Source organism: Cylas formicarius, unplaced genomic scaffold (genome assembly GCF_029955315.1).
Source record: "Cylas formicarius isolate icCylForm1 unplaced genomic scaffold, icCylForm1.1 PGA_scaffold_10__41_contigs__length_53128322, whole genome shotgun sequence".
Lineage (NCBI taxonomy): Eukaryota > Metazoa > Arthropoda > Insecta > Coleoptera > Brentidae > Cylas > Cylas formicarius.
This window is the reverse complement of record NW_026844214.1, coordinates 20,507,753-20,515,795: the sequence shown is the minus strand read 5'-3', so window position 1 is coordinate 20,515,795 and position 8,043 is coordinate 20,507,753. Positions and strand designations below refer to the sequence as shown.

The following is an 8,043-nucleotide window of genomic DNA, read 5'->3' as shown; positions in this document are numbered from 1 at the left end:
CACAAAATTCAAAATACAAGAACAAATTAAACAGAATATTTGTTTATATTCTTGGCTGCATTTAGTTATAGTATGATGGACCTGCAGTCTTGGCGAAGAGCAGTTATCAGTTCTTCTAAGTTTTTTTGAGGACAATAATTCCTCGATTAATATTCCTGCAAAGAAATAATCGTAGGGAGTTCGATGGGGTGATTTGGGTGGTCAATAAATTGAATCTATATTTCATTTCAAAGTGCATTTAATAAAGCACCAATTTCATGGATGTTGTGCGTTGACGCACTATCGTGCTGAAAAAAGCAGATTTTTCCAATGACACTTTGTGAATATTTCTATAAATACCTATAGAGAAAACCTTTTAATTTTTTTCAATACTCACTTTTACAAAATTTTATTTTAGAAGAAATTTCAGCACACAGCTTTACTTGATCTTAAATGTGACATCTGCTCATTTTAAAGGGACATCATGAGGAACAAAAATAAATCAAGCCAAAACTAATTCTTATTAGACCCTTGTATTTCAATTGGGAGACACCTGAAAAATACAAAAAATAATTCCCCTTTAAAATATTTGAAAATATTAAAAATACAAAAGCGAGTTGACGTATCAAGATTGGCTTTTCCTGCTTTAACTATTCTCAAAAGTCGAGCTCGAAACATGATTTTTCGATATACATGCAAAAAGTGGAAAATGAACTTGGCCCAGTCTGTACATATATTGGATGATGAATATTCATACTACCAATTACCAATGCACCACAATGTCTGTTTTGCGTTTTTGAGAGAAACTTAAACCGCTTAATATTATTAGAATTATATCCTAAATTTAAGACTATGAGACAGTGAACATTTGGAAATATACTTAGTTTTAAAAATTTTAGGTTAGATAAAATCATATTAAAAATATTGTGTGAAACCATTGGAAAACACTATTTTTTATACTTCACAATTCGCTCGGAAAATAGTTCTTTTCCCAACTAATTTCGCAAATAGCTATTACAACGAGTAACGTCTAATGTTTCATTTACATGTATTAATATAATTATTTTAAGAAACTAAAAACACTTATTGTTCAAAAACTGTATACGTATCTCGCAATTTCCTTTTAATATCTCGTGTGCAATCGGACAATAACGGTATTCCATTTTCGAACGTCAACATCCGTCCGAAATTTGCGTATATCAAGCTAATAAGTGTCCTCACAACGGAATAGCCGAGTACAATTATCCAAAAGAGATCATTATCTCTGGCTGTACATCTGTTAACAATGGCGAACTAATAGATTTCGTGATTGCTCCACACTATTGCTAAACAGAAACGGTCACTGAGCGTTCTAGGCTGGGCCTGTTTGCATAATGCGACAAAATAGGCAAACATTTCGCGAATTAAAGGGTCAGCAATGGCGGCCCTCTTAATTAGGAAGGTCTCCCGCATAATTTAGAATATTGCATGGAACATGTTAAAGTATCGCTTTTGTGAATAAAAACCCGCAAAACGGCTAAAGTACAAAATGATTTACCAAAGTCGCTTGTTACCGGGAATTCGATAACAGTGGCTTTCATTTTTTGGCAGTAAGTTATTTTTTCAAGTCTGTGTGCACGGATCAAAGGTGGTAGAGAGTGTACCTGTAAGATGTCCACGGTCCCAAGCCACTTCTGATGTTTCCTATATTTTAGTCACAGGTTTGAGAGCGTAGACTTTGTATTTTAATATTCGTCAATTCTGACGATCATTTCAGGAAGTGTATTCGTGTTGTTTGCAGAAAAAGTGTAATATGCAACACATTAATAAACTTCATCAAACAATGAAGTTTAAGTTTAATAAGTACTCGTTCGACTGCATTCGGTCGTGCCAAACGAAATTCGCAAAATTCGATATGAAAAGTTGTTACATTATATACTATTTTCATTCTCCTGCAACATTTAAGTTGACTATAGTAATTTATAGGATGAGTCGGAAAGAAATTTCCACAATTTAATGACGCGCGTGAACGTGTTGAGTTTTATTTTTCATTTTTGGGCTTGGTTTTTATAATACACGGCGTTTTATTTAAAAAATTACGTTTTCTTTTTTAATATCGCTGTTTTTCACCTGCCGTTTCTATACCTAGTACGTATAATTATCTCATTAGGTTTTTAGTTTTCAAGAATTTGTTCTAAATAAAAACGCCATACTTTTATTTTATGAATGCACGGTCTTAAAATATATTTCTTGCTTTTAGCCCTTGCAATATTACCAAATTTTGTCTCCTTTCATTTCAAGTTTTTTTTTTTTTTTAAATTAACAGCTATAACTCCTAAATGTCTATCCAACAAACTTGATCTCGTTAGAAATAGTATATTATGCAAAGAGTTCGATAAACGTCATTTTAGTCATGAGTTTGATTTGCTACGAGCGGAGCAACGGGGGGTGTGACCGTTTAAATCGACAAACATCAAAATACCATCGGTGTCTTAAATCGACCTCAAACATCGGATCGCTCCCAAACCCGTGACTAAAGTATAGGAAATTTCCGAAGTGGCTCGTGACCGTGGGTAACGAAGTGGTCGACCTCTTAAAGGGAGATTTTTCGCACGCTTCATCCGTTGAAAATTGGATATTTTGTGCTGGGGACTGGAAAAAAATAATTAGTTAATTAGAGGACGTAGTAATTTAGACATCGGTGGTTGATATCTTGCAAACCGTATTTTAAGAAACAGAGGGTTCCACAACAAAAGACTATTTTACTTTCTCACTTGTTTGTCAGTTTTGGGGGCCCTAGATATTTTTTCAAAATGAAAAGCAACAAGATAATTCTTTGGGAGTGGATTCATTTTATCAAGACTCCAACTCTTGCATCTACGAAAATTACTATATCAGGTAGCTAATAAAATGAGCCGATGTCAAATCATGTCAATTTAGTGGCCAAGCAAAATTGATCAGCACAGTTTATTGCTTTTTATAAATAATTAATTGATACAACTTTTTTTTCCAAATTACATATTTAATTTTCTCAAGATTTAGCTGAAAACTAAACTGTTGCTGATAATGTTTGCATGATAACTAAATTGATATTATTGGATACCTGCCCATTTTGTTAGCTATCTGATATAGCAATTAAAATTAAAACAAGGCCACTACAAAAGAATTATCTTGTTGCTTATTATTTTGAAAAAAGATCCACGGCTTCCGGACTATCCTGTGTGCACATAGTATTCATAATTTAGATTAGACTAAAAATGCTGAGATTTGAATATCACTTTTCTTTCACAGCAAAAACCATTTCAATTTATGTCAACTTTAACACAGTAGTCACTAGCTATAGTTGGAATCAGAAGATTTTACAGAACGCGAAAATAATTTCCAACATTTTTTATTGACTTATTCAATATATTTCTTTTAATTACCCTAGTTTGGACACCCGACATAACTACTAGCTATAATACTACTACTTCATTGATTTGCAGTTTGCTAAAACGTGAAAAAAAGTTCAGCAAGATATCCATATGGGATAGGTGTATGTAAACCATATATGGTTGGGCTGGGTATGCGAAGAATTTACTGGTTTATTTAATTAATTTATATTAGAGGTAGGTGTGAAACTGGTTTTAAATTTTGTCGCACTAGCGTTATGTATGTGACGTGCCATGCATACGGCGCATATACGTTAGTTTTTACAATCTGGGAAAAAATAAACCAAATTGAAAAGTTGGCCTATGTCAAATTATATTACAATACAATAGACGGTTTGTAATACTAAATGAAATTTCTTCGTTGAACGCTCCTAAAATAGTTAGTACACGCGCAGTTATAGAATCTTATTAGTTTTGGTTAGTTTATAAAAAACTACGTTATTTTTCGAGGATATTGGGGTTTTTGGAAGGAGGCAGGTTTCTTTTAAAACTTCTTGTTTAATTAATCCTCCACTTAATAAACATTCAAACACAAAGTAACAACAAAGAACTTGTTCAAAAGGCACGGTAAACCGATTTTTCTATTCCTGTCTGTAAAACACCTAATTATACACCGATCTAGCGTACGGGAAGTGTCGCTTCGAACATTTCCGGGATATTCCCTCACGGGTTTTGGGAGCAATCGGATGTTTTCAGACATTTTACCCCACGGCTTGAATTTTGCCGTTTATCAATTCTGTTGGTCATATCGGTGAATGTATTCGTGTTGTTTTGCAATAAAGTACCCAAAAACTAACGGTCCTAGAAAAATTATAGTATGCAATACGTTTGGTAAACCTTTTAAGCAACTCGTTTATTAAACACTCGCTCCGCTCCGCTCGTGCCAAATAAACTCGTGACTCAAATGCCGTTTACAACACCTTACTATTTGGGAGAGCGCCAGTCAATAGTTATGAGTTACCAACGAGACCCTAACAGATTCCGCCGACTCAGCGGCTCAGCTTTTTATATGTTTTACCTTATGTAATGGCGTTTTTACAGTCAGTCAGAGTCGCGACACGACGAGTAAAACATCCAAGTAATTAAATGTAATTTCAAAAATAAAAGTTATCTCTGAAAAGTCGGTGTTTGGAATTCGATAAGTTAACTCACGAGACACACCATACAGGGTCGGCAAAGCAAGTATTGGCCTTTGCCACCAGACTGAGTATTCATGCGAGCGGTCAAAAGGGTGCAGCGCAATACGTTTCCCAGTCTTCATCTAATAGAGTAACAAACTTAAAGAAAAGTTTCAAGAAGAAAATGAGTCCCGATAAAGCGCTTGCAATTTTTGTTGACTAAAATGACGAAAACCCTAAACAATCTTATTAAAGGGAAGTAAAAAGTAACACATTGAAATCGCCCAACATCACGTTTTAAATTTACAAACAATAAAAAAAACGATTATTAAAAAACTATCACCCCTTTTTATTTTCTAATTGTGTCGAAAATCCCATACATTCTTGAATTTAGTTAAAATTTTACTTGCAAAGCTGGTTACTTTAGAAAGGTATACGCGCAGATCACTAAACTCCAGTTTTTTCAAAATACATAAGAACTGAAAGTTCAGATTTTCACGAAATTATATATTTTGACATGACAATTGATTCGACAACACCGTGTCTTTATCTTTTTTTTTTTTTGATAAAGACACGGTGTTGTCGAAACAATTGTCATGTCAAAATATATCATTTCGTGAAAATCTGAACTTTTAGTTCTTATGTATTTTGATAAATTTTTTTCATCAAGTAACCTGTAAAAACCTGTAAAACTGGAGTTGAACCTCAGTTCAACTACAGTTTTTTGTCTTTCTGTTCTCCGTTTTCCGTTTTTCCTTTCTCTGTTCCTGGATTTTTCGACGAAAACTTTCGAACCGTTTGAACTAGACCCTTCAAATTTTGCTCTTTTTTAACTCCACGGGATCTATAAGATATGTAAAAATGGCCGCGGTCAAACTTCGGCGTCCGTCTTTTTTAATTTTCGACTGTTTTTTTGGAGATTGCTATAAACTATGACACGTTGTCGAAAATTGAGGCTATCGACTTCAAATTTGGAACACACATAAAGGTTGCTGCTCAAACGGAACCTACTGAAATCGAGAGGCTTTTGGGTCGGGAAGTATTTTAAAAAATTAAAATATCGCGTTAGCAATGGTCTAAAAAAACACTCATTTAGCGAAACCCGTTAATGTAACTGAAAAAAAAATGTTGAACAACAAGACGCAGAAGATTCCGCTCCATAAAATTTTATCCTTAACAATTTTTTAATAATGTACAGGGTGCACCTCATATGCAAAAGAACTGAAAATGGGTCCCCCCATTATTGAAAATTTTCTATAATTTAAATACTGCGCTGCAGACGTCAGTTTCTTCAGTCATCTAAAAGTTTTGTATTTAACGCTTTTACCTATTGCATAGGGTGATTGCGATATTCCGCGCAATATTAAAAAACCTAATAGGTGCCCCAAATTTGCCGCGACCGACTTCAGATTTGGCAGAGAAGTAGAAGTCCACACCTACATTTAATATACCTACCTACCTACCTAAACTAAACATTTAATATCGAAAAGTATTTTTTAAAAATTTTTGATTTTTTTTTGGTCATATTGGTTTAGAGAAAAAAATCATTTTCTAGACAACTCTTAATCCGGCAAAATTCCTTTACCAGAAGACGCGGAAGATACGGTACTATAAGTTTCATTTCAATCATTTTTTCGATCATTGACAGGGTTTTTCAATTATATACAAAAATCTATAAGACCCTGAAAATTGTTCTTTTCGATAGTAAATTATTTGTCGTAAATCAAAATATGTAGAAAATATGGCTAATTGATTCAAACTCTGTTATAGGCCGCACCAAGAGCTACAATTTTTGTACTTACGGTTTTTGTCTATTACGTACGCTGCTCGAGATATTTGAAAAAATTGACATGAAAATTGCTATTCCTCATGTTCAGTCCAGTCGCGATGACGTCATTCACTATTCGGCGTAGTGCATAGTTTCAGAAAAACAATTTTTTCTCGAAAACCATTTACTCTGTTGGAAAAATTAATGGACTAGGAAACCTGGGAGATTCAGGGCTATAATCTCTAATTCGAACATTTTTTGAATTATATGCAGGGTGTGCTGTTTTTGGCCAAAAATTCCAACAAATCTTAAAAAATGACGTTTTTCTGGGCAAATCCTTGGTCGTAAATAAAAAACGCCAAAAGATGGGATAATGTGATTTAAACAATACCCTAAACTGGATCGAGAGCTACAATTTTCTGATTACTGTTTTTGTCTATTATACAGGGTGGGCGAGATATTTGAATAAAAATTTGAATACAAATATTATTCCTAATAGAAATTTTTATATTTAGAAAAGTTTGCCATAATTTTGAATTTTATGCATACAATTACAGTGATTTTGCGAAAGTTCCATAGTGGTCCGCAGGAGCACGATAGAAAAACAATGGGTCCCTTTTTTAACCAAGAATCCGAGAAGCGTCTTCTTGTTTGTTTACTATTGCATACACGATGCAAATTTAAAAAATAGGTCGTTTCATTCTCGGATGAGACATGATTTTTCGGTTCTTGCAATTTACCTTTAGAAACTAATGTACGCATGGCTTTTCTAAATTTTTTCATTAACGGCCATTTTCCCCTACCGGCAGCTATCGGCATTCTTAGTATTTAGTCGCTACATTTGTAGAAAACGCTCCAAATACGAACAATGCGAAGAAAATTGTTGTCGCTTTAAATATTAACCGCAAATTAAATTATGAAACAAAATGTTTTTAATAGACTTAATACCAGCAACACAGCCCCATTTCCTTAAGTGCATTTGGGTTTTATTTTGTTTTTGTAGAGATACTTAACCGACTCGAATTCGAAACGCTCTAATGCTTTGTAAACTTTTCTATTAATTTGAAAGTTTGAATTCCGCCGAGGCTTCCTAAAGCTTATTATCAAGGAAATATTTCCATAATTCTTGGAAAGAATGTTGGCGTTCCTTTTTCCTTGTTCTCAATTTGGAAAAAATTATATTTTAGATTCGATATTTACAGCGTAATAGGATTTTAATTTTAAAACTTTTAAAACGAAAACTGCATACGAAAGTATTTTTAATACAGATATTGAATTTTCAATTGAAACCACATACTCTCACAATGAACAAAAAAAGGCGCTGCGTCTAAAGCATCCTTTTCTAAATTCAATAAAATCTTCTAAGCTTTACAATGGCAAATGTCAAAGGTATTATAAAATCAAAATATTGGAATTGTTTACGAATTAGTTTTAATTTAATAACATTTGTGGTGCGTCATATCGACAACACTGTGTGCAGCGGCAAAGGGTGGCAAAGACAAAAAGGAGTTTCGACGAAGGGTGGGAAATAAAGACGGTCAGGAGAGCTACGCGTAGTTTCACGTGACGATGTACGATCCTCTGTAACAGTCGAAAATAAACCAATTTATAATATATTTCATTGGTCCTTCGAGCCGGATGAATGAAAAATACTTGTAATCGGATTATATTTATCGTCGGGGAACGTATTCCGAGAATTTCAACGTAATAGGCATACAACAACATTTGTAGTGACTGCTTTATATTGGTGAGAATAGGTGAAAAGGCT

The 8,043-nt window shown here is 33.8% G+C and overlaps 1 protein-coding gene across 4 annotated transcripts in view; it reads right to left on the bottom strand.

Moving 5' to 3' along the window:
* The window catches only part of LOC132700815 (neurotrimin), a 314,147-nt gene that overhangs the window by 112,731 nt on the left and 193,373 nt on the right, over nucleotides 1-8,043 (bottom strand). The gene's annotated exons all lie outside the window — the stretch shown is intronic.